We start from the raw sequence: 24,296 nt of genomic DNA, 5'->3' as shown, positions 1-24,296 counted from the left end.
AAAACTTGGATATTCTCCAGATCTGTCTAGCTCTTCTACAACAATACGACTCCACCGGCGCATCATCCACTCAGGCAGCTTTTTAAGGAGCTTGTGATTTTCCTCACAATCATTTAGAATACCCAAACCCTTAACATGAGGCATGGCTTCGGCACAACCTTGAAGGAAATCTGCAAACTCTCTTAATGCAATGGGGTCATTTGCGGCTATCCTGGGCCACTTCATGAGCTTGTCCCTGAAGGCTCTTTGGACTACGAATGGGCTTCCATATCGATCTTGTAGAACTGCCCAGGCACCCTGATATGCCTCTTCTGAGTTTCTGTAGAAAAATCCTTCAACAGCTTTGCGCGCTTCTCCAGCAAGATAACTCTTTAAATAAAGCATTTTTTCACTAGCAGGGAAGGGCTTCTGATCAATTAGGGCCATGAAAGATATTTTCCAGTCTATAAACTTTAAGGGGTCACCAGTGAATGTAGTTGGTTCTGGGACTGGTAGTCGGCTTAAAGTAAGTGAGCTTGCAATTGCCTGAGCAAGACTCACCTCCTCCTGAGGCATTGGCGTTTTAAAATGAGCAGTATGAGGCTGGAAGGGTAATGCTTGTGGATTTAGTGGAGTTTGGAGAGTAGCATCTTGGCAGCTATACTGGGTTTTGTGGTCAGTGTCTTCTTCTAAACTCTCATGACCATCAAAATTGTTGTACGCTCTTACTCGTGCTGCTGCTACCTTCACTTCATTATCTGCTTGTAACTGTTGTAACCTAGTTTTTTCCACTTCCAACTTAACTTTCATTTCAGCCTCCTTTTTCTGGATTTCAGCTAACATCTGGGTTTCTTTGAGTTTCCATTCACTCTCCAGTTTGTCGAGTTTCGCTTGTTGAATGTGTATTTCTTGCATAGCTTTAGCCTGTTCTACTTTGGCAGCCAAGTCTGCTTCTGCATCTGCATGTTTGCTTGAAGACCTGGAGGTAGTGCTTGAGTTGTGATCAGATTCTTGTGATAACTCTGAAATTACTGTCTCTGTTTTTGTATTTCCAAAGACTGACCCATATTCTTCCTTATTTAGCACCATTCTCACTCTTTCTTTCTCTAGTTGGTCATTGAAAGCCTCGTCTATGTTTTCCATGCGTTCACTAACAAGGTCACATATCTCAGCTGTAAGAGTGTCACATGCATCCATTTTCTTTACAATATTTGGAGTAGTAGTATGATTGCGTCGAATGGGCTCATAAGTTTGGCGTACTATGGCTAGTTTAGATTTAACATCAGTTTGCATTTTATCAAGGTCCTCAGCTGAGCAGAATGCCTTCAGTTTTACTCTAACCTCCTTTGCTATAAGCTTCCAACAGTCATAAGCTTTGATGAATGCCTTTTCATTTTTCCTAGCTTCCTGATCATGTAATTGTTGGCCCTTTTCTGTAAAAGTACGTTCACGGGAGCTCGACCTGACCTCTGGGGCTTCTGAAAGGTTATCTGTATTCTCAGTAGGTGATGACATTGTATTGTTATAGTGGATCTGTTTATACTGTAAGGTCTTAAGGTATTTTACATCTAGACTCAAAACAAATGAGTGGTAAATTTAACTTTTCTCACGATATTACCACTTAAATTAGATGTTTACACTAATGAACACCCCAAGATATTAAACAGACAATGCAAATGTCATAAACGAGAATACACTAGATAATTTACGACAATTTTAGCCCTCAGGAATTATTAGAATCAAGATTTAGGATATTGTTATGTGACAATGACCTTAGCCACACTCTTTAACTTATTACTTGTCAGCTTTACAGATCTAGCATTTACAGTATTTGTCTTGCACACTGAAATCCTCCTTAGAATTGTTTAGCAAATGACAGTTCTTTGAGTATACTGTATCTTTGGTTGAGTTTACCCAGTTATTCAGCCAAAGTCTCTCACTGCAGCTGTGTCATCCACACAAGGACGGTGTGCATAGTATTAGATGTTCTTCCATCCGTTGATTAAAGATGTCCGCGTTGGTGGATGGCTCAGCGGTGAGTTTTCACTGTAGCAGCCCTTGATTTTCTTTAAACGAAGCAGAGAGTCTCTGACGGGTGTAAAGTGATTTATTTTGGAACCAGCATAAACACCGTGAAAACTGGAAGTAAACACATAAATTGCAAAGCAAATTTACAATAAATTACTACAAATTTACAGTGCATTATCATGCAGCTGCACACAGAACAACAAAGGAGCTATGTAAAGCAACATATACACAATAATTCACTTAGTTGACAATTTTAAAACACAAAAGTTTCCAAAAGTAAACCATTTAGACATTAACATCATAATTTGAAACACAAACATAAATTACACACCTCACTCCGCTCACCAAGGGATGCTAGCTTAAACACGTAGCTTCTAAGTAATGTGATGGTCATCTGGCTAAACACACGAATGTAAACATGAGATAATGCAACAAAAACAAACCAACAACATTATAATGCACACGATCGTGCTTAGAGAACTTGCATTAACTTACATTTCTCACGGGAATTTAATCACCAAGCTTCTGGGATGAGATCGTTTTGATGAGTGTGGCATGGTATGAATTATACAGGTTCCGGGGTTTGCTTTAAAGCCATTAACCTGAATAAGGTGAGTGAAAAATTAACAACCTATAGCGGCCTCTTGTGGCCCTTTACACCTATTCATTACAAAATCTTAATAACCCAGCATGTTTTCAACTGTTATTGGTTCAATTCCTTCAGAGACATGTTATTCATTCATGTTATTTAGAGCTATTAATAAGACCATCCTTATGATGCATCGTATTTTGATATTACTAAATCTTATGTTGGCAAATTTTGTTTTACAGTAAATACCAAGAGTAATAATAGAGCTATTCATACTCTTTTCCAAAAATAAGTCATTACTGTACCTTATATCCAATTTTAATGAATGTCTTTAATAAAGGGTGAATTGAATAAAAGTGTGGCTGTTACCACAGAAATATCATGTTTGAAATAGAATTAAAGAAATATCTTATAAACTTATACACAGGTTTTATCCAGCCAAACATTATTTGCAAAAATTTAAAAGTTGGATTGAAGTAAATTGTATTTTTGTAAAGAATATGAGAAGAAGGTTTAACACTTATTTTGGCATTGTACATAGTCAGCTTATGGGGTGACCAAGCGGCAACCTCCTGCTCTCCCTCGGGAGGCCAATATGGAAGTAACTAAAACTGCAATTCATCGAAAATCCGCTAGTCCTGGCTCCATAATAGAGCAAATTTCTACTGAGCCCACTGTTAGAATGGCCAACTTTACAGCAGAAAAAAAGGTGTTTATAGCCTGGTACAAAGAACGATTTTGGTTCATAAAGCTAATATTACCCTTCATGACAACTGTGAGGGGTGATTTTTTTTATAACTCATCAGTTTCCTTTATTTTAGGTTATATTAAATTTGCATAATTAAGGGCGTGGCCACTTGATTGACAGCTAGGTCTCGCTGTCGCCGTCACTTCACCTCAGCTGACTCCGGCAGATTAGCCACTGATTTTATATTGCATATTCATCATATTTTTGTTTTTTTTTATGTGGCTCTACACAGTCAGGTCCCTTTTGGGATTATTTCCTACAATTATCAGATGAAATAGAATGTTGTGTGCACTTAATTGTGATTAGCCACTGATTTTATATTGCATATTCATCATATTTTTGTTTTGTTTTATGTGGCTCTACACAGTCAGTTTCCTTTTGGGATTATTTCCTACAATTATCAGATGAAATGGAATGTTGTGTGCACTTAATTGTGCTCACAAATGTTATATACTTATATACCATTTCTAGAAATGGATTTGTTTTATTTAAGATCATTTGTCATTTATAATGTTCTTTAGAGCTGTAATGCACTGCAGAATCTGACAGATTGATTAGATTTGGACTGTATAAAAGTCATCTGAAGTGTTATCATACAAGAATTTAGATTTCATCAATATTCTTGCATTTACTAACACATACTTTATCTGAAGTGTTTGGAAGTATTCGCGTTTTCCTCCTGTGGGAAAACATCATAGGCTAAAAACAATGTTTAGTGGCTCAATGTATTACAGCAGTGTTTTTAAAAGACTAAACACTTTATTGATATAGTGTACAGCCATGCACATGTGGTCAGAATACAAACGAGTCGCAGGTGATAAAGTATTAAGTGTTTTACTTTTCCCAAAGTAAAGTGTGTCTAAGCCAGGTCCAAGCAAAATGCCAGCAGGTGTCTGTAGCTCCGCTCACTCTCTGCCTCTTTGCCCTTGTTTGGTATCCCGCTGTGAGTGCAATGACGAGTAAACAAAATGGCGACGGTTGGCTGCGCCTACTTGTGGCTTCTTTTTTAATTTTTTTTTAAAGGATGACAGTAAGCCTTAAATTTCCTCTTTTTTCATAATTATTTTTTAAGAGTTTTTCACCTATATTATGACAGGCCAGTAGAGAACTCAGACAGGAAAGCATTGGGAGCAGAGAGAGGGGAAGGATCAGCAAAGGACCTCGAGCCAGGAATCAAACTCAGGTCGCCGTGGGCAAGTTAGTGCTATATGTCAGCGCGCAGTACCACTAGGCTACTGGCGCCGACACTTGTGGCTTCTTTTGCGCTCTTTATAAAACCTATGGGTGACGTCACGGATACTACGTCCATATATTTTACAGTCTATGGGGGTGAAGTGTAAAAATGTAATAATAACAATTTTTTTTTGTGTTCAAAACCGCTTTCATCATTTTTCATCAGATTACATTTGGGCTTTACTTGATTATTCTTATCTAGAGGAAAATAGTTTTATTTATTTAATTTGCTTATGTTGTAAACAAAATTGTACATTCATAAATGTAAATTTACTTATAAGAAAGCAAATGTTAAGGTATTGATAACTGAAATGCTTGTATAATACCAGTATCAACTCTCTAAACAAGAAAACACGACCCACTTTAAAGGGTCACGAAACACCAAAACACATTTTTTTGAGCTGTTGACAGTTGTATATGTGTCCCACACTGCTAAAAACACTATTAAGACAACTATATTTCACTAAAAAGTGTAAATTGGTTGTTTATGCGTTATTTCAAGCATATTAGTACTTCCGGTTTGAAACGAATTTTTGAAGCTGCGTCACGGTCATGACATAATAGCGTTGTATTCCAGCGTGCAGACTGGGTGTCTGTGCCAGAGTGAGTCTTATTACGTCTTACAGTGTGATGCATTAATGCATGAGCAAGGCTTGGTATAAACCAATCAGCGTGCTCTATTGTGCAACTTCATTAATATTCATTACTATCACCGTGTTTACACGACAAAGACGCCACGTTGTGTTGGCAAAACAAGCATGAAGTGTTGCTTTTATAGTTTGCTCCTGAGAGCTGTTCTCATCTGCAAACGCTGAGATCCGGATTCGCTTGTAGTATTCTCTTCATAAAGACGCGGCTCTAGTAGTTGCTGGTGATTGTCCTGTCTCTACAGATTTGGTAAGGGAGCGACCGGTGCTCTTTGTTTATTCAGTTTGTTCGTATCTAAAAAACCATTGCACCGAGTGTAAACATGTTAGCACCACAACCAAACTTTAACCTCGTGTAGGGTTTTTGCCGCATTTAGTGACCGCAATAACACACGCGGCTTTCTGACACTACCTACCGTGTGCATCTAAGTTTCCGGGAAATGTTGAGGGTTTTTTTTTCTCTCATTCGCTGTGCGGTATCAAACATTGCATGAAAAATACACGCTTAGAGCAGTTCCTCAAATTAAATATCTCGTTTGTCGCGAGGGGCATGAATGAATTCCCTGAATGAAAGAGCCAAACTGCAGTTAAAGTCCACCATTTAATAATTTGGCAGATAATTCGACTACAAATGTCCATGTAGGGTAAACACCATCACTTTCTACTGTGTGTGTGAATTTTGACTCTGAAACTCGCGCGTGCCCAAATAGACACTCCCACACCATCCCACTTTTCTTCCTCCGACACTCCCCCCTAAACAGAGCTGGACACGCCCTTTTTTCTGACTTTTTCCAAAGTAGAGGTGTGAAAACACCCTGCTGAAACTAGGGAGTTTCATGGCCCTTTAAAAATGTGTGAACTCTACAATGTATTTTATTATTACATATGTTATATTACATTTTGTATATTTGTATTTTATAAATTACCCTCTGGCATGTATATTTTTGTATTGTAAAATGTTATTTGCTGTTATTCAAATAAATAATAAAAATGTATTTTTTCCACGAGTAGGAGCTAACGTGTTTCCAGACTTGAGAAAACCTTACGAGCATTAAACAACCTGTAATATATGGGGCTCCAACATTGACCGATAGCAACTCGCCTGTACAACTAAATGTTACCTCGTCATTCACTATATCTGAATCTGAATAAAAAGGAAGGAGGGGGTTAGCACAGTTTACAGACGGGACTGCTGACATAAAACTAATCCTGCTAGATGTTAAATAGCCAGGTTAATCTTGTTTACGAATGGCTTGAAAGAGCAGATCTTATGCTGTTGGCTGTGCACCTTACTGGAACCTGACGTTGCAAACGCTGTGTGCAAGACACGTTTTCTGCACAAATTCTGCAAATCAGTATCATCTTTTAAATGCTGTTTTATTTAGGCAGTTCTCTTTCATCATCTCGTGTTCGAGATCCACCTATGGGAAGGCATCCGTGCCGGACCTCTGCAGAAGCATCCAATTGCACCAAGTCTGGCTTGACAGACAGAAGCGCGTGCCCAATGGCAGGTAAAGAACCGCCCCTTTACCTGTGCGCATAAATCATTCTGCACGCGCTGCTATTCCTCAGTTAACATTCGCTTCTCGCTGACTCTGCAACTCTACAGCTCGGTTGGATTACTGCTGCTCATTTACGTGTCTTCAGGAGGACATATCTTTCGATCAGCCTCCACCAGACGTGACAGTCTGTTATCCGACCAGGTTAGTTGTGGTTTTCGCATCCCGAGCTGCCCACGCTCCTCTTACACCTGTCCCTGTCCACGGCTGCCCGCCTCGGATATGTCACTTTCTAAATCTGCCGCTTCTCCCGAGCACTCATCACGGGCCTGCCCGGCCGCGTGTGGCGCGCTTATTGCTGCAAAGGACCCACACCCCTTCTGTGTTGTCTGCTTGGGCCTCAAGCACGCTCAAGAGGCGTTGGAAACCCCGGAGAATTGCAGCCATTGTCTTAAATTACCGAAAAAGCTTCTGCGGCGTCGTATGAAAGTTGCAGCGACTCAATGTGTTGAATTTTCCGATTCGGATGGGGGACATGGTGACGACAGCGCGCAGCCGGGGGACTCCCGGGGCGCTATGTCTCTCGACTGGGCTGACCAGCCCAATCCTGCGTTCCCCGAAGAGGACATCTTCGTGGGTGTTCCGCCGTTCGCTGATGAACCGGCCGGTTCTGGCGACGATGACGACGCGGATCTTCTGGGTGTTTCAGAGGACGAGGAGGCCATCCCGCCCTCTGGCGCTCCCCAGATTCACACTCCCGCGACCGTACCCCAGTCCATCCTCCTAGATGTGTGTGAGCGAGCGGCCGCTCGCCTCAACATCGAATGGCCAGCTCCACAGAGTGCCACCGACCAGGAGAGGGACATTTATGATGGGAAGTTGCTGGGGCCTCCACCAGGCCCGAGGAAACAACTTTTTCCCGTCCTCCCAGCGTGTGCGAAGCACATGAAGCACTACTGGGGCGACCCGCTCAACCTTAAACAAGGTCTCGCGGGTCTGGAGGTAAAGGATATGGCATCGATCGGCATGGGTGACCCACCCGTTATCGAGCCATCAATCGCTCGACACCTCAGCCCCATTCAGGGCGGGCTACTCGCCCCCCCGAAACCGGTCCTGCCAAACAAAATGGACCGCTTTTCTGCCTCTGTTCACCAGGCCGCCTATAGGTCCTCAGCCGTAACTGTGAGGGCTCTTAATGTCTCCTCGCTCCTCTCCGCTTACCAGGCGGAGCTGTTGGATGACTTGGGACAGCAACTGGACAAGGGAACCCCTTCCCCATCACTGTGGAAGGAGATTCTCACAGTTAACGACCTCGTTCTCCGTAACGCACGTCAGGCCGTCCAAGCCTGCGGGCGTTCCATGGCGCTTTCGGTGGTAGGAGAACGCGCGCTCTGGTTGAATCTGTCGGGCCTCCCTGACAGTGAAAAGAGGCGGATTGCGGGCGCCCCGGTAGAGCCCGGACAGGCTCTCTTTGGCCCCGCTGTTGCATTAATGCAACAACGCTGCGACGACAAAAAGAAGGAGGATGAAGCCTTCAAATTATGTCTTCCTAGGAAAGCGGCTCCACGCCAGGTGCCCCCAGCGCGCGCCCCTATTCCCCCTGCCACAGGGCGGAATTTCCATCAGGGCAAGGATAAACCTCGCACCAGTCCCCCTCCGCGACAGGGCAACCATCCTTCCGCAAAACCTTGGGGAAGAACAACGCCCGCTGCCGCAGGAAAACCCCCTGCCCAAACCCCCTCGGATCCGAAATGCAAGCGGCCGGCCTGATGTTCAGCCAATGGGGGCGCCGAGTCTGTGTTCACGGGCCACAAGCCCTACAGACTATTTTCCTGCCCCAGAGCTTCTGTCCAAAAGACGGAGAATAGCTCAAAAGGAGGTCGTTCACCCCATGTGTTCAGTGGACGTTGTGTGTTCTCGCCCCAGGTTCAAGGGGTCTGTTGTGAGGAAAAGTGTTCAAGCAGTGTCACCACACCGTTCAAACTTTGTTCCCCTCACTCAAATAAAGGCTTCGGCCCATGTGTTCCCAAACACAAAACACACAAAATACACCTCAAAACAAACGAATCAAATGAATTCGTTCCCAAAAGAGCACATTTCTGTGAACCCCTGCATGTCACCCCTAGTTTGTCCACTAGAGGGCGCCATTGCACCAGAAATGAACAAACCGGCCGAATTTGCAGTAAGCAGTTCTCCGGTGTGTGTGGGGTCACTTGCGAATCAGGTAACAGCCTGGCAGTCTGTGTCAGCACCCGAATGGGTAATTCACACAATAACCAGGGGATACAGGCTTCAGTTTGCCAAAAGACCCCCGCGTTTCAACGGAGTTCTCTCTTCTCAAACAGAAGAGAGCTCTGCTCACATTCTGAAAGACGAAATCTCCTCTCTCCTGCAGAAGGGGGCGGTTCGAGTGGTACCCCCGCACCTGATCGGGCAGGGGGTTTACTCTCGTTATTTCCTAGTTCCAAAGAAAGACGGCTCTCTTCGTCCTATTTTGGATCTCAGAGTGTTGAACAAACATTTGAGGAAATACAGCTTCAGAATGTTAACACACGGTTCTCTCTTACGCTCAGTAAATCAGAACGATTGGTTCACATCGATCGATCTGAAAGATGCTTTCTTCCACATAAGCATCTATCCTCCGCACATGAAATTTCTCCGTTTCGCTTACCAGGGCGTTTGCTACGAGTTCACAGTTCTTCCGTTCGGGCTCTCACTAAGCCCGAGGACGTTCTGTCTGTGTGCGGAGGCAGGGCTTGCGCCGCTGAGAACAGCTGGTCTCAAGATCCTGACATACATAGACGATTGGCTGATCATAGCCGATTCGCGAGAGAAAGTAATTCAAAATACTTTCCGTGTGCTCACTCACATCAAAGCACTCGGTTTCCGGGTGAATGTGAGCAAAAGCAGTTTCACTCCATCCCAAAATGTGACTTTTCTGGGACTGGAGCTGAATTCAATTACGATGCGCGCGCGCCTGTCGCAAGAGCGCATTCTCTCTCTTCTGAATTGTCTCTCACAATTCAGGGAAGGAGCAAGGGTACAGTATCGTACATGTCTCAGACTACAAGGTCTCATGGCCTCGGCTATTCATGTCCTGCCACTAGGCCTTTTGAGAATGAGGGCGTTCATGAAGTGGGTTTTATCTCTTCATCTCAGCCCGTTATGCGATCTCTCCCTGTATGTCACAGTCTCGCGCGCGTGCACAACAGCGCTGCGCCACTGGAGGAACGCAGAGTTTTACGCTCATGGGAGCCCCCTCGGGGCTGTCATGATGCGCAAAGTGGTAACGACAGATGCCTCGCTGACAGGGTGGGGCGCCACACAGGAGGGCAGGATAGTGAACGGCGTGTGGTCCCACACACTTCACTCAGCCCACATAAATTATTTGGAGCTTCTCACTGTGTGGAAAGCTCTAAAACATTTTCTGCCCCGCCTGCAGGGGCATCATGTGCTAGTGCGGTGCGACAACACTACAGCTGTAGCACATATCAACCGCCAAGGGGGGATGCGATCCTCCAAGCTCCACGCCTTAGCTCACAAGCTTTTAGTATGGAGCAGGCAACATTTTCTGTCGTTACGGGCGACCCATGTCCCAGGCGTTCTGAACAGGGGTGCAGACCTTTTGTCAAGGGGGAACCCACTCTACGGGGAGTGGCGTCTCCATCCTCAAATAGTGGGCCTGCTTTGGAAGAGATTCGGCCAGGCAGACGTCGATCTCTTCGCCTCGCGCGAAAACGCCCATTGTCCTATGTTCTTCTCGCTACAGGACGAGGATGCCCCCCTCGGCGTGGACGCACTGGCTCATCCATGGCCCAATGTGCTGCTCTATGCGTTCCCTCCTCTTTGCCTAATAACCCCAACCCTATTCAGGGTGAAGGAACAAGGCTTGAGACTGATCCTGATAGCACCGAGGTAGCCCAGGGCTCCATGGCTGGCAGAGATAATCCCTCTTCTGCATGCACAGCCATGGCCCCTCCCATTACGTATGGACCTCCTGTCCCAAGCGAATGGGGAAATCTACCACCCTCGTCCAGACAGGGTGGCTCTCTGGGCTTGGCCCGTGAAAGGGCAAACCTAAATACACTGGGGCTTTCTCCACGTGTTATTGCAACTATTCAGAACGCTAGAGCCTCCTCCACACGGTCCCTTTATGACTGCAAGTGGCGCGTGTTTGAGGAATGGTGTGAGGAGCGCAGACTGATTTCATATCAGTGCTCAGTCGCTGATATTTTGGGCTTTCTGCAAGGCCTTATGGACTGTGGAAAATCATTTTCAACAATCAAGGTCTATCTAGCAGCCATCACTGCATGTCATGTAGGGTTTGATGGCAGCACGGCTGGGCAACACCCTCTTATTCGTAGATATATGAAGGGTGCCCGTCGTTCCCTTCCAGTCACTAGAAGAGTTGTTCCTGAGTGGGACCTCTCCATGGTGCTGGATGCTTTGACTCACCATCCTTTTGAGACCCTAGAGGCTATTTCTCTGAAGCATCTGTCTTTCAAGACAGCTCTGCTGCTGGCCTTGACTTCAGCTAAACGTGTCAGTGATCTACATGCACTCTCTGTTCACCCCTCGTGCATTAAATTCTCCCTCAGTGGAGAAAAAGTTTCTCTCAGGCCTAACCCGGCCTTTATGCCAAAATGCTTCCCTAATTTTTCTTGTGAGGGGGTAGAGCTTTCCGCTTTTCACCCTCCTCCATTCTCCTCCACGGAGGATCAGAGGCTTAATGCTTTATGTCCTGTTCGAGCTCTGCGGGCCTATATCAACAGGACCAGCTCTTTTAGAAGAAGTGACCAACTCTTTATTTCTTGGGCCCCCCCAAACAGGGGGAATCCCATTTCTAAACAACGCCTCTCTCATTGGCTTGTGGAAGCCATCTCTCTGGCATATGAATCTAAGGGAGTGCGGCCTCCAGGGGGCCTCAGAGCACATTCCACTAGAGGCATGGCTGCTTCTTGGGCTCTATTTAGAGGGGTTTCCTTGCAGGACATTTGTGCCTCTGCAAGCTGGGCTTCTCCACATACATTTGTCAGATACTACCGTCTTGATGTTACTCAGACTCCGGTAGCTCATTCTGTCTTAGGTGTGGGCTCTTCGTAGCCCTGTGCCGTATGCTTTTTACAACTTTTTGAGCCTAGTTGGTCTAACTTGGCTTAAATTTGTCCCTAGTGTTATCATACCCTCACCTGACACAAATTATATACATTTTATATGTACAAATACATATATTGTATATTGCATATATATATATATGCTCTAGCATATTGTGTTTTCAGGTGTCCTTAAACGCATGTTACCACATGCTTTGTGACGTGTCATGCACCGCCTTTCAGGAGACCGTCCGCTGGCTTGGTGGGCCTCGCTGTGAGTGTATTGGGCAACCGGGGAGCTGTCCATATCTCCCATAGGTGGATCTCGAACACGAGATGATGAAAGAGAACAATAGGTTACTGTCGTAACCCCGGTTCTCTGAAACATCGAGTGGAGAGATCCACCAAGTTTGCCCCGCTTGCTGCACGAGAAGCGAATATGCTCACTGAGGAATAGCAGCGCGTGCAGAATGATTTATGCGCACAGGTAAAGGGGCGGTTCTTTACCTGCCATTGGGCACGCGCTTCTGTCTGTCAAGCCAGACTTGGTGCAATTGGATGCTTCTGCAGAGGTCCGGCACGGATGCCTTCCCATAGGTGGATCTCTCCACTCGATGTTTCAGAGAACCGGGGTTACGACAGTAACCTATTGTTTTGCACATTCACCGAACAACTTCTTCGTATCCAAATTATGGAAAGTTGACAGTGAGAAAGTCATCCGCTGTCCTGAGGCTGTCATGTCTCTACGATTCCTAGCGAACTCGGAAATAGCGATACATTGCTTCGAAGGGCGCTTCCGGTGTTCAATTCCCCTGTGAAAAAGGTTGGAGTTCACCTGTGGTAAATTCAGTTGATTGGATATGATTTTAAAAGGCATATGTAACACTTCCCAGAGTGCAGTAATGAACTCACAGTGGGCAGTTGCACATTTAAGATAATTGTTTTATTCTGAAAAACATTAACTTATTGTCTTAGTAGCGGCACTTGTGTTTTGCATGCATCAACTCTCACTATCTTATTCTCTCGAGATTTAGTGAGAGTTCCGTTTTGCACCTTACCACGCTACTCTACCGCCACCTGCTGGCGTAATCTAAAACTGTGCTCACTTTATCACAATATCTAATTAGTGTCAGAAACAACCTGGTGCTAAATCCTTCTTATTTACATTTCCTTTGTAGTGCAATATATTTACTCATTGTGTTACACTCTCCCCTACTAAATTTATAAAGTTCCCAAACATTTGTGATTTTACTATAACTGGTAGTCTAACTTTCTTTGCAACCCATTATGCTAGTATTGATGACTTCAATTTCACAATCTTTGAAATACTTTCTACATTAGGTCAAAATAACCACTTTCTGCATTGTCCATTACCAAATAATTATGTTACATTTCCAGCAACAGTAAAACTTATCTGGTTCTTACACATTCTCTTATTAGACTCAATTTCGGCCCACATATTCTATAGTCTACTACCCTTTGTAATTCACTTTACAGAGCAAGTCAACAGCGCACATGGTTGCCTAGGTTTACCAATTATAGGATCAGTTCTGTTTCACATCATTAATGAAAACATTGGTTCCCTTTCGGTTGGGGAACTTCAGTGCCATAGAGTGGATGAAATCCACGAATGGGAGGATTCGGATCAGAAGCCGCTTGTCTGAAAGAGTATTGAACGGGCCAATGAATGAAATTAATTGGCAGCGTAAGCTTGCGCAGGTGTGCTGCATAGGCAATTATCTCAGCATATAAGCACACCTGAAGCCAGCAGACGCTATCCTTTACGCTTCAGAGACTTTCTGATCGAGTCGATGAGGGTTCCTCCTGCTGTGACCAGCGATTCTGAGCGAACGAGAGCATTCTCCCGGTCCAGAGTGTGTACACGCAGCTCCGCGGCCGGACCGACTAGATGGGCGTTCCCTTCTTCCCGGAGGTGCACAGTAGGCTCACGCGGTCTTGAAAAGCACTTTTTTTTGCTCGTGCTGCATGTCCCTACACCCTCACCACTCTTGACGGTGGAACAGCCAGGGGGTATGTGGCGATTCCACAGGTTGAGTGCGCGATGGCGGTCAATCCGCGCGGCGCCTCTTCTTGGCGGGGTCCGCCTCGTCTCCCGAGAGCTGCTCCGCCCCCGCACACGCCTCCGGCGAAGCGAGCGCGTCGGGCACCTCGGAAGCAGGCAGCCCCCCCTGCCCAGAACGCTGCTAGGTCCGGCAACGGACCGCGAAGCGCCCCTGGGACAGGCCATCTGGAGAAGAGAGAACTTGCTCTTTCCCCGCTGCACGTGCAACACGTGCTGGTCAGGACGGACAGTACGGCGGCGGTGGCGTATATCAGCCGTATGGGGGGTATGCGCTCTCGCCGCATGTCTCAGCTCGCCCGCCGTCTGCTCCTCTGGAGTCATCCGCGGCTGAAATCGCTGCACACCATTCATATTCGGGCAAGCTCAACCGTGCAGCCAATGCGCTCTCACGGCGGCCTTACATCCTGGAGAATGGAGACTCCACCCCGAGTCTGTTCAGCTGATTTGGGCGCGATTCGGGGAAGCCCAGATCAATCTGTTACTTCCCCCGAGAACGCTCATTGCCAGTTGTTTTTTTCCCTGACCGAGGGCTCTCTCGGCACGGATGCACTGGCCCACAGCTGGCCTCGGGGCATGCGCAAGTATGCGTTTCCCCGAGTGAGCCTGCTCGCGCAGTTACTGTGCAAGGTCAGGGAGGACAAGGAACAGGTTCTGCTAGTTGCGCCCCTTGGCCCAACCGGACCTGGATATCAGAGCTCTCACTCCTCGCGACGGCCCTCCCCTGGCGGATCCCTTTGAGAGAGGACCTACTCTCTCAGGGACAGGGCACCATCTGGCACCCTCGCCCCAATCTTTGGAACCTCCACGTGTGGTCCTTAGACGCGAGGAAGACTTAGGTAACCTACCGACTGCGGTGGTTAATACCATCACTCAGGCTAGAGCCCCCTCCACGAGGCGCGCCTACGCCCTGAAGTGGAGTCTGTTCACTGAATGGTGCGTCTCTCGCAGAGAAGACCCCCGAAACTGCCAGATTAGTGTTGTGCTCTCTTTCCTTCAAGAGAAGTTGGACAGCAGGCTGTCGCCCTCCACTCTCAAGGTTTACGTGGCCGCCATCTCCGCTTATCATAGTGCGGTAGCTGGCGGCACCGTGGGAAAACATAACCTCATCATCCGGTTCCTTAGGGGTGCTAGGCGAATTAATCCATCTCGCCCCCCTCTCATGCCCTCTTGGGATCTCGCCCTCGTTCTCACGAGTTTGCGATCCGATCCCTTGAGCCACTCGAATCAGTATCTCTAAGATTTCTGTCCTTGAAGACAGCTCTGCTGGTTGCGTTGGCCTCCATCAAGAGGGTCGGGTACCTGGAGGCATTTTCGGTCAGTGACTTGTGCCTGGAATTCGGGCCGGATTACTCTCACGTCATCCTGAGACCCCGCCCCGGTTATGTGCCCAAGGTTCCTACCACCCCCTTTAGAGATCAGGTAGTGAACCTGCAAGCACTGCCCCCGAAGGAGGCAGACCCAGCTCTTTCTTTACTTTGTCCAGTTCGCGCTCTGCGCATTTATGTGGACCGTACTCAGAATTTTAGATCATCTGAGCAGCTCTTTGTCTGTTATGGCGGTCGGCAGCAGGGAAATGCCGTATCGAAACAAAGATAATCCCACTGGATTGTGGATGCCATTTCACTCGCCTTTTCGAGTCGAGGTCAGCCGTGTCCCCCGGGAGTACGTGCACACTCCACTCGGAGCGTTGCATCCTCTTGGGTGCGTGCACGCGGCGCCTCTCTAACAGACATCTGTAGAGCTGCGGGCTGGGCGACACCCAACACATTTGCAGGGTTTTACAATCTGCGAGTGGAGCCGGTTTCCTCAAGGGTATTAGGTAACCCTTGGTAATTGAGGAAACAACTCGGTAGGGTGTTGAAACACGCTTGCTGCGCCATTCTCCCTAACACTGAGGTACGTGCGCCTTTTTATCTGTCAGTAAAGTTCCCCGTCAGGTGAGCCCTGCAGGTTCCTCCGTGGCCCCCAGCACTGACTCAGCAGAGGAGTCACTTGCTGGCCCACTACGTTATAGGTCTGCCCGCTGGTCAGCCCGCGTTTTGGGTATAGGTGCCTGCTATGTGTGATCCCCACTAGGCGATCCCATATGCTTATTCCGCCACGGTTAAGTCCCCCCCCTGGGTGGACCTGTGTCTTCCCTCTCCGCTAACCACTCTTTTGCTATGCGTACTCCCCCTTTTAGGGCTAGTCCATATGTAATTTCCGCCATCTATCCCCCCCTTGGGTAACGGATGGCCTCCGCAGCGTCCTCCCTATCGGGACTGCAGGCTTCCCAACGTACTGTCGTATTTTCCTAGAATTATCTAGATGCTCATGACTCACAAAAAATATATCTAAATCCGTAAAACTTCTGTTGAAGTAGGATAAATTAGGGCCAGGGACACGTTGGAGAACCGCGCCTCCCATGATGTGGGTGCGTCACGCTTGCTTGACAATCCCCTCATCGGGGGCGTTGGTAAGGTGCAGTCATTATGGCGCTTTCCATACTTCTCCCATTCGTGGATTTCATCCACTCTATGGCACTGAAGTTCCCCAACCGAAGGGGAATGTTCGAGGTTACAGAAGTAACCCTTCGTTCCCCGAGGAGGGGAACGGAAGTGCCATACTCCGTCGCCATAATGACTTTCCCTTAGCTGTTTGAAAGTCTCTTCAGCTTAAAAACGATAGCGTCTGCTGGCTTCAGGTGTGCTTATATGCTGAGATAATTGCCTATGCAGCACACCTGCGCAAGCTTACGCTGCCAATTAATTTCATTCATTGGCCCGTTCAATACTCTTTCAGACAAGCGGCTTCTGATCCGAATCCTCCCATTCGTGGATTTCATCCACTCTATGGCACTTCCGTTCCCCTCCTCGGGGAACGAAGGGTTACTTCTGTAACCTCGAACGTTCTTCCACCAATCGATAAACAGTGGATAACCAGTGTCAGTTTAGCTGAAAACTGTCCATGGTCTCCAAAGCCTTTGGAGCGAAATCCCTGAACTCATATTCAGTCTATCCACCGCAACTTCTACCACAGATGGCTCACCCAATGATTCATAAGTCAGAATCTTTGTTCGACGGCGTTCTCTTTTTGGATATGACGGCTCAGATACAGAGCCGTCACCCTCGCTTTCGACTGTTCTTGTTCTTGAGATGCCTATGACTCTTTACTCTCAACCGGTGTTTGTTCTTCTGATGCCACTGACTGTACTGTAGACAACTCAGCATCCTCATCCCTTTGACCCTCTAGCATCTCTTCTGTTGTCTCCTCCTCCACCCTCAGTGGATGTCGTTCCCGGTCCTGTTCCACACCTGGCGTGAAAGGTTCTGCTTTAGGATTAAGATGGGCAGGGTTCTGGCACTGTCTTGAAGAGGTAGGAAACTGTACCACCAGCTCTCCATTTTGAAAATCCTAATTTTCCAACACATCACTCCCAACTTCTTCCAAGAATTTTTTGTCTTTTATCCTTGATTTTGTCTTGGTCTTTGTCATTGTCTTTGGTTGCACTGTTGCTTAAACATTCTCCTGTGGTAAACTATCACAAGGCAAAACAAGGTTTCTGTGTAGCACTCTTATTTTCCCTCCCCCTTCAGGTCTGACCTCATACACAGGACTCTGTACACTCACAGGACTCACAGGACTACATACACTCTGTTTTCCCAATATGATCGGAGCTTCCCCGGTCCTCCTCTCTTTGATAGATTTCTGACCAGCACTCGTCCACCCTGCTGCAGGGCTGCTCCATATATTTTTCTGTCATACCCCTGCTTACTCCTTGAGGTTTCCTTTTGAGCTGTTTTGGAGGCTATCACATAGGCTTGATGCATTCTCTCCCTCCAATTTTCAACATAATCTGTGTAATTGTCTTCCCCTTCTGGTGGCTGCAAGTTGAAAAGCAGATCAATTGGCAGACGGGGAGAACGGCCGTAAAGCAGGTAAAAGGGAGAAAAACCTGTGACCTCATTACGGGTACAGTTATATGCATGAATAATTTTTTCCGGTGACTTTCTCAAGTCTGTCTTTTCTGTGTCTGTGAGTGTCCGCAACATGGAAAGCAATGCTCTGTTAAAGCGCTCCACCTGTCCATTTCCTTGTGAGTGATAGCAGGTGGTATGAGATGCTTGCACGCCACAGCACTTTTGCAGCTGATATATCAACTCCCTTCCCATATCATGGTGAATCTTCTCTGGAAATCCAAAACGTAGAGCTAAATCATTGAATAGTTTGTCCACCACTATCTTGGCTGCTTTGTTTTTAGTTGCATACGCTTGTACAAAACGAGTATAATTATCAATGATGACCAATATATACTCATATCCTCCCTTACAGGTTTCTAAATGTAAAAAGTCTACTGAAACTAGTTCAAATGGTCGCGTTGTAACAATGGAAGTGAGGGGAGCTCTTGTGACCTTGAGTGGTTTCTTTCGCATTAAACACACACATTCGTTTGCGATGAAATGCTCCGTGTCACTCTGCATACGAACCCAGTAAAACCGATCTCGAATCAAGTCCACTGTCCTCTCTACTCCTAGGTGTCCCATCTTTTTATGATGCTCATTGAAGACAGTCTGATGATACTCTTTTGGCAACACAAGTTGGTCTCTGTGTCCCGCTTTCCTGTACAGTACACCATACTTGTTGATGTACAATTTGGACCACTGTCTCAACAGCAGTCTCACATCCGCTGGCTCTGCTTCAAGTCTCTGCCTTTTTGGCCTCTGGTTCATAACTTTATACTGTAACACTCGACTGATTACAGGATCTTTCTTTTGGCCTTCCAAAATCTGATTTGGCGTTAGTGGTTTGTCTGCCACAGACACACAGGTATCAATCATTATCTGGCAAGCATGTAATGGGGTTGCGGTAGTTCATGCAAGTGGGGTATCTTTGCCCACCAACACTCCCTGAATAGAGGCGTTGATGACTTCTTGACCCACTTGTCCTGTGCACTGCTCCATGAATTGATCAATGTTCACCGGCATCCAGGACAGACCATCGGCATCTGCATTGTTCCTGCCCGGCCGGTATTTTATGAGGAAATTGAAATCAGCCAGCTGAGCCACCTATCAATGACCAGTGGAGTTCAATTTGGCTGTGGAGAGAACATAAGTGAAATTATTATTATCTGTATATACTGTGAACTGTGGAGCATGATAAAGGTAATCTCGGAACCGGTCACAAATTGCCCATTTTAGTGCTAAGAATTCTAACTTCCCCGAGTGAAAGTGGTAATTCTTCTCAGGTGTGGTTAGAGTTCTGGAGGCATAACCAATCACAACCAATTTGCTGTTTTGTCTCTGATACAGCACAGCTCCTAGCCCCTCTTGTGATGCATCACAGTGCAGAATAAAAGGCTGGGTGAGATCAGGATATTCCAATATTGGTGGAGAGGTCAGTTTGTCAAGGAGAGAGTTCAATGTCTCCTGATGTCTTTGAGTCCACTGTATTGGTATGTTCGATGGGAGACCACCTTTATGTTGTCCACTGGTACCTTTTCTTTTCTGTCTTTTCTCCACAGGTGATGCTTCCTTGAGAGATGAGGACAATAGCTGGTAAAGGGGTTTCGCCAATCTGGAAAAATCAGGTATGTATGTCCGGTAGTATGAAATAAATCCCAGCAACTTTCTCACATCACCAACAGTAACAGGAATTCGACTTTTCAAGGCCTGTACTGGAGCCACTTCAGCAGGATCCATGGTATATCCATCTCTTGACACTAAGCGTCCCAGGAATCTCACTTGCCTCTTAAAGATCTCCCATTGACACCTGAGCTTGACACCATGCTGCTGATATCTCTGTAACATAGCTCGTAGATGATAGACATGATTTTCAAAACTAGGGCTGTGGACAAGATTGTCATCAAGGTAGGGTTGACACACAACATCCCTAAGACCAGCCAGACACTCCTTCATGCTCCGCTGAAATTCAGCTGGTGCCGAACTGAGGATAAAGGAGATCCTCACCCATTGGTATAAACCCCACGGGGTTATGAAGGCAGTCAAGGGTCTACTTTCCTCATCCAGGAACCCCTGGTGGTATGCTTTTCCCTGGTCTAAACTGAGAACCAGGAGCTACCGATTAAAGAGTGGAGCATGTCCTGAATTCTCGGAATTGGGTGTCGATCTGGTACTGATTTTCTGTTTAATTCTCTGTAATCACAGCATAGTCTCAATGTCCCATCTTTTTTTTCTAACACAGACTACTGGTGAAGCATAGGGTGACCGTGACTTTCCAATCCACCTCCGGTTTGATAAGTCTTGTAAGTACTCTTTCACCTCTCCATGTAATGGTTTTGGTACTGACACATATGTTTTTTTCACTGCAGTGGTGTCGTGAAGTGTAATGTGCATGTTCAATGATGGAATACAGCCCACATCATTTTCGTCGAATGAAAATGCATGACATTCCTCTCTTAGCAGTTGTTTCACAATCTCCTTCTGTGTTCCATTCAGGTGATCCAACAAGACTGGAGGATCCCACTCATCAGGTTTCAGTTTTATGGCGTTACCTTGACTTATTGTATCCTCTTTCTTTCCATTGTAAATGCCTTCTAGATCTCCGCAGTTCGAGGGATCATCCTTGTTTGCTGATTCCGTAGCCACGGATAAAGCAGATTTTATTATTTGAAGCTGACCCAGGACTGCTCTACGATCTAAGGTGACAGAATAATTGTTGGTATTAGCAATCGGCACTGGGATCACTGCAGATCTGTGAGTGGGAACAGCAACTAATCCTTCTTCATTAACGACCCCTTCTGGCAGTGAGGGCTATTTAGGAACTAAAAGTAGACTGTGACCTTTAAACTGAGACCCTGTATTAATCTTAACCAATACAGTCGTGACTTGATTAGCTGCTAAATGGATTTGTCTTTTTCCTGTCTGCACAATACCTGCTTCACATCCAGGATCTGTGAACCGAATTAGATTGAGCACCAACTTTGCTATCTTAAATGGCATAGAGAAAGCTCTACTAACTTCGCAGATAGTATCTCTCTCTGAGACGTGTCGCCTCTCTTGACTAAGAACTGCTTCAATTACAGTGAACCCAATGATAGGCTCTGTTGCTACATATGGGTCAGCAGATACTAACATTGGAACCAGAAGTGGTGGGATAGAGTCTTGGCCAACACTAAACTCAGCTTCAATCCAGCCCAGGAATGGTATAACAGTCTGGTTTACAGCTAATCCAACTAGGGTACTGGATTCCAGCAGTTCGTGGAGGGGTCTCACAGTTCGATGAGGTAGGTTTTCTTTCCGCCATTCCTCATTGATAACACTTGCTTGTGCACCGGTGTCCCACAACACTTCTGAAGGGATTCCATCTATCGAACAATGAATCATAAATTTTTTTCCAATGACGTTTATGAGTTTTGGGTTTGCAAGGAGTGTCACTGTTGTTTTTCAAACCATCTTGCTTAATATTCTGCTTTGAATAATTGTGTAGGGACTCCATTTCATGGACTACTGAGTGTCCCGGCGCAGTAGCCCCCTCCCATTTCCCTGCTGTTCCTGGGGTCGTCTGCAACCACGAGAAAGATGCCTCTCTTGTCCAAAACAAAAACAGTGGTTGCACTGCTCACCAGCTTGAGCTTCCAGACAGGCTCTACATCCTCGGGGTCTGCTGCTATTCACAGGTATTACTCGTTCTGTTGTTCTTAGCTGTCTCCATTGTCTCATTCACCACTCTTTTCATCTCTAGGACCTCTGGTCTTAGCTGTTCAATCATTTGGCTTATGCTTGGGTCTCCCTCCTTCTGTTTGCCTTGATTCCTTTTGCTGATGCTGGCTGATTCAGCTTTCATTGCAGGTGAGCTATCATTGCTCTTGAGGCCCATGTAGTCTTGAGAATTTAGCTGCGACTCCAATGGGCATATGTTGGTTTTTATTTCACTGATTCTTGGTGACTTACTCATTGCATTTTTTTCAGTTTTTGTTGTCGCTCTTGTTCTAAGTTAGAAGCTTCATTCACTCGTTTTATCAGCTCTTCATCTTTAATTCTACGGTTGCTCAGATAAGGTTTGAGTTGCAGCTTTACTGCTTCGCTTAATAGTCCAGTCTCTATTCACCTTATTCTCAGCTGACGAGTGGGCGCTGCCATTTGAATCTTTTTGTCTCGCGACTTCCAGTCACATTCACTTCCATTCATTTTTTGACGTTAACAACTGCAAGTTACGCTGCTTGATGTTTCAATTTAATATTTTCTTATTATATTATGCTACTTGGTCTGTGTAGTCATGCAAACATTTGTTTGTTGAGCAAGTAGTTTGGCCATTTTCTGCCGTTTATTAATCCTAGTTATTTCTCCCATAGGCGACTGAATCGAAAGTTCTAAGACAATCGCGAAAACAGGCGCACTTCCGCATTTTAGAATAAGGTCAATAGAGCGTAAGAATTTTCTTTGAATTAGTTCTGGGCTGAACTGCTCACCTTCATCCTCCTCACTCAGTTTCCACAGCAACTTCTCTCTGAGCTCGATTCCTCTGAATAGAAAGTTCTGAGCTGATTCTTTTGGGTCTTGTGTAATGTTCATTAGCTTTTGTAACAGATCAGATGGTGGGTCAGCTTTGTAATGCCCTCTCAGTATTGTCTTCAGAGTTGGAAGCGTGAGATCCCGCTTTATTTCTAGCATATCTCTCAAATGGAGGCCTGGGCTCACAGCGTGCGTCACAGCTTCAATGATTTCTGTCTCTGAGTGACCTTTCCTCAGTCCGAGTCTATCTGGTTCATAAGGCTTGTGTAAGACAGCTTCTCCCGCTGTCCCGCTTCACCAATTTGTCCAGAGATCCGAAACTCTCTCCTTAATGTCACCTCAGGCAGCGCAGATGGTGTTCTGGTTTCCTCCCTTAGCCGTTGTTCTATTGCAACAATCTCCCCCTCCAATGTCTGACGAGCTTGAGCTTGTTCTATCTGTAGTCTTGAATATTTCTTTTTCAACAGGTCTAACTCATTTGGTTCATCTGGTATACTGTCAGATGCAGCTTTTTTTTTTGCTTTATCAGTGAGTCTATCACTGACAACAGATCCTCCAGACACTGAAGAAACACGTCTTTATCTTCTGATTCTTCAATCTCATCCAGGTTTTTTTCCACAAGTCTGATAAAGGCATGCCGTGGTTTGTTTTTAAACCCTCCAACAGGCTCATAACATTTTAAGTGTCCACAAACAGCAACAAGGTTGGAGCTGTTCAGCTTTAGTAATGCTAGGCTTATCTGATCACGTAGCTCGTCCATATTTGCCTTTTTTGCACTATTTGTTTGACTAGGTTCCTCTCTGGAGCTCCCTTATTGACATGCAGCTCCTGGCTGGATGGCTCGCCAAAATATGTAACACTTCCCAGAGTGCAGTAATGAACTCACAGTGGGCAGTTGCACATTTAAGATGATTGTTTTATTCTGAAAAACATGAACTAATTGTCTTAGTAGCGGCACTTGTGTTTTGCATGCATCAACTCTCACTGTCTTATTCTCTCTATATTTTTAAATGTATCAAACAGTACTATTTTTAACATTGCATTAGTATGTATTCAGTACACTATTACTTTTTACTCTATTACAGTATTACTTTGAACAACAACTTAAACAACATACGTGTCCTCACATGAAACCATGCTACACTTTTGCAAACTTCTAAATCAATGCATAACATGGTGAATTTTTAACAAATGCTTTAACATATGCTTTTTTAACATATGCTTCACTCACTTCTTCACACATGCTGGGAACTATACATATAACCATACAAAACATTAGCACACTTATTCTCTCATATTTCTCAGCAGCTTACCTGAAAAAGATGAATTAATTGTCTTAGTAGCGGCACCTGTGTTTTGCATGCATCAACTTTTGCACCTTACCACGCTACTCTACCGCCACCTGCTGGCGTAAAACTGTGCTCACTTTATCACAATATCTAGTTAGTGTCAGAAGCAACCTGGTGCTAAATCCTTCTTATTTACATTTCCTTTGTAATGCAATATATTTACTCATTGTGTTACACATACATCTGTCTATTTAAGTTCCCAGGGTTGACAGCATTGTAAAAGTTTCCACATATCATTGAAGTTCCCCTCCCGAAAGGAAACTGCAAGTTTCACTACAACCAATCAATGGATTGTCATAAGACACAGCTAAAAGCACTGCTATAACTCAAGTAATGATTTGTAGGTAAACAAGATTTGGTGTACATGTTGTGTTTATGTCTTTGACATCATTAAGAAATGAAATTATTTTTTTATTGTTTGACATGTTATACAGCACACAAATTCTGAAGAACTGAGGGATCAGAAACTGCTGATGAACACTGCAGTAGATATCTGTAGTGCAAGAGAACACTCAAATGTCTTTTTTTTTCAAGACCCTGTGTTAGTTGTGTATCTTAAACTTTTAAAGTTATTTTTCTTTTTTTTTTCTTTTTCATC

General features: G+C 45.4%; 1 long non-coding RNA gene and 1 pseudogene across 1 annotated transcript; both read right to left on the bottom strand.

The window, feature by feature from the left end:
- Window positions 1-687: 687 nt before the first annotated feature.
- Window positions 688-2,569, bottom strand: LOC103909475 (uncharacterized). The gene is given in 3 exon segments (NR_200102.1): window positions 688-2,118; window positions 2,339-2,405; window positions 2,503-2,569. It is a non-coding gene; the product is annotated as an uncharacterized LOC103909475 (long non-coding RNA).
- Window positions 2,570-17,037: 14,468 nt separating this feature from the next.
- Window positions 17,038-23,129, bottom strand: LOC147831977 (uncharacterized; annotated as a pseudogene).
- Window positions 23,130-24,296: the final 1,167 nt, after the last annotated feature.

The sequence above is a fragment of the Danio rerio genome, chromosome 21, assembly GCF_052040795.2.
Source record: "Danio rerio strain M-AB ecotype USA chromosome 21, GRCz13ab, whole genome shotgun sequence".
Taxonomy (NCBI): Eukaryota; Metazoa; Chordata; class Actinopteri; order Cypriniformes; family Danionidae; genus Danio; species Danio rerio.
This window is presented reverse-complemented; position numbering and strand designations above follow the sequence as displayed.